Consider the following 3,430-nt stretch of genomic DNA (forward strand, 5'->3'; position numbering starts at 1 on the left):
TGTGTCTTGTCAAAACTTTTGGCACGTTGTTACACTCTTGAAGTAGATTTAACAAGTTGACATTCAATAAGGGATCATAGCTGCACCTGGATTCACCTGGGTCAGTCTCATATGTCATGAAAGAGCAGGTGTTGCTTAATGGGTTTGTATATTAGTGCCACTACGTATTTGACCAGAAGCCCCAAGACTCCTGTCAAAAGTAGGGGCAATAGGGTTCAGACTCGTTTCATGACTCAGCACGCGTTTCTATAAGGATGATATGTATTCTATATAGGTTTAGTTTTCTGTAGTTTTCCGAAACTATAGTAAGTTGTTCTAAGTATATTAATTGTTTTCTATGGTCTTCCTTAGTTTGTATCTGTTCTTCTATAGTCTATCCTATTACGTTCTTCTGTAGTCTTTCTTATAGTTTCTGTAGTTCTTCTATAGGTCTTCTGATAGTCTTCTAGTCCGTCTGTAGATCTTCTATATATTTTTGTTTTCGTATATCTTCTATAGTTTTTTTAACAGTTTCTTATACTTCGTATAGGCTTCTATTAGTCTTCTGTAGTATTCGTATTAGTTTTTAAAAATCGTTTTCTATAAGTCTTCTATATATTTTAGTTTTCTTATGTCCTTCTATAGTCTTCTATTAGTTTTTTTTGTAACAGTTTTCTATAGTCTTCTATAGTCTTCTAAAGTCTTCTAAAGTCTTCTATATTATTTTGTCTTCTATAGTCTTCGTGTAGTATTCTTGAGTTTTTTTATCGTATTTCTATAGTCTTCTAATATTTTAGTCTTCGATAGTTTTCATATGACTCTTATATAGTCTATAGTTTCCTATAAGTCTTCCGATATATTTTAGTTTTCTATAGTTTTCTAAATAGTTTCTATTAGATTTTTTTAAATAGTTGTTCTATGGTCTTCTAGTCTTTAATAGTTTTCTATGTCTATAGTATCTTTGTTAAAAAAAATAGTTTTCTTTAGTCTTTATTTTCCTGTAGTTCTACCTTACTTGTCTCTGCTCTTGCTGTCCCCTCAAAAAGGAACAGTTTTGTTGTCAACTTTTCCTCTTGGAAATAGACATTACTACATGTACCTTGTTCCACGCACCTTCACGTAGTGATCTAGTGTTTTCTTTAATTATGGCTCTGGGTCAGGTCAGGGTGTGACGGGGTAGGGTGTTAGGTGTGCTAGTTTTGTCATGTTTTAGGGTTTTTGATATATTCTTACGGTTTTTTTGTAGGTCTCAGTATATATTATGTCTATGGTGGCCTGATGATGCTTCCCAATCAGATCAGCTGTTTTATCGTCTGTCTCTGATTGGGGATCATATTTTAGGTAGCCATTTATTCCTTGGTGTTGGTGGGTTCTTAGCAATCTATGTTTAGTTGCCTGTCGGCCACTATCTCATCATTAAGCGTCACGGTTCGTTTTTTATTTAGTTTCGTTTGTTCGTGTTCGGTTTCTTGTATAAAGAGAATGTACAGATTGACCAGCGCTGCGCCTTGGTTCTCCTCCTTCGACGGCCTGCACCCTTTCCTGCAGTCAAATGACCTAGTGGCCTCAGGGGTTGAATGTTATATCATTTTCATCAATCTTCTATTAATATATAAAATAGAATAAAATACGCAGAAAATCTGGTTTTCTATGTCTCAAACAATTTAAGTATATAGTTTCAGTCTTCTGTGCATGTATGTAAAGCTGTAATATTGGTATACAACTCAAAATGTCAATACATTTTAACTCTTATTGACATGGTACAGTTTGTCTTCTTTTTGTTAAGCCTAACCATGTGTGTGACGGTGTATTACTTTCTGTTTCAAGTTTAGATTTGTTTAGACGGACAAGAACACTCGGTTGTGACCTGATCTCAGCCCACTGCAGTAAAAGATTTAAAGGAGCTAATACAAGGTTTTGTCAACAGTATTTGAAGAGTGCGTTGTGTGAAAGGGTAATTGATAAGATTTAAGAAACTGTCATCTATCTGAAGTAAGGTACAGGAAACGGCTCGCGATTGGCCCCGAAAGAACCCAGACAACAAGGAGGGAGGCGTGAGAGGAGTTTAAGGAGCTGGCTGAAGGCCTATGAAAGTTCTGTCAGGACCGTAAGAATACCACCACCTGTTAAATCTGTTATTAACTCATTACTGCCTTGTTCTACTCTTCTTGTGGACTTTTAACCTCTTAAAGGATCCGCCCCTCTTTTTTCATTATTTTTTTGCCTACAATGACATACCCAACTCTAACTGCCTGTTAGCTCAGGCCTGAAGCAAGGATATGTAGTATTCAGTGGGTACCATTTGAAAGAAACACTTTTGAAGTATTGTGGAATGTGAAGGAATGTAGAGAATATAACACTGATAGAATCTTTGGGCTAAAAGATAAGTAACAAAGAAAAAAACACTTTCTTTTGTATGTTTTTTGCAAGACAAAGGCGCATAAATTGTAATTTATTGCAGCAGTGCAATTTAGATTTTTGGCCACCTAGAGGCACAGTGGTATGTGCAACCTTTACGACTGGATCCAATGAACATTGTGTTTATGTTAAATGTGTATCAAGACTTCCCACAATGTGCCTAATATTGTTTAGAATAACCTTTATTTGCCAATTGTGCACCCTCCTCCAAACAAATAGCATGGTATTTGTTCACTTATAGCTACTGTAAATTGGGACAATGCAGTCTTAGATTACCTCTCTGGGGTAGTGGATACGCAAGTCAGTCCCACCTGGCCCAATAGGCCAGGGGAAAACTGCGAGCGCCAAATTCAAATTAAAATGATATTTAAAAAAGTGAACTTTCGATTAAATGCACACATGTAAGTAGCCAATTAACAGCTCCACCCGTTGGTGATCCAGCAACATGTCAGATTTATTCAAAAAAGGCTTTTCGGCGAAAGCATAAGTGCTGAATATCTGATGATTAGGCACCAACAGAAACAAGAGGTAGCATTCATTTCAAGCACTGCAGAACGACCACCCGAAAACGCAGAAATAAAAATATAATTTCATGCCTGACCTTTGACAAACTTCTTTTGTTGGCACCCAATATGTCGCATTAAACTCACAAAGGCTCCTTTTGTTCAATCAATTCCGTCGAATCGTATACTGCTCAAAAAAATTAAAGGGTGACACTGAACACAACACAAATGTTAACTCCACTAATTAAATATGCATAGTCCTTATATTCTGGAGGATGAGTAGCAGGCAGTTCGAATTGGGCATTGCATTTATTCCAAAAGTGAAAATGCTGCCCCCTACCAAAGAAGTTTAACAAGAATTTAAAGCTTTCTGTCAATATCAGATTTGTCTATGTCCTGGGGAATGTTCTTTTACTTACATGACCTCATGCTAAATGCATTAGCCTACGTTAGTCTCAACCGTCCCGTTGGCAGGCGACACCGATCCCGAGACGTTCCCTGTTAATAACAGTCAGGTAATGTGGCCTTAT

This window comes from Salvelinus sp. IW2-2015, unplaced genomic scaffold, assembly GCF_002910315.2.
Source record: "Salvelinus sp. IW2-2015 unplaced genomic scaffold, ASM291031v2 Un_scaffold3428, whole genome shotgun sequence".
NCBI classification, from domain to species: Eukaryota; Metazoa; Chordata; class Actinopteri; order Salmoniformes; family Salmonidae; genus Salvelinus; species Salvelinus sp. IW2-2015.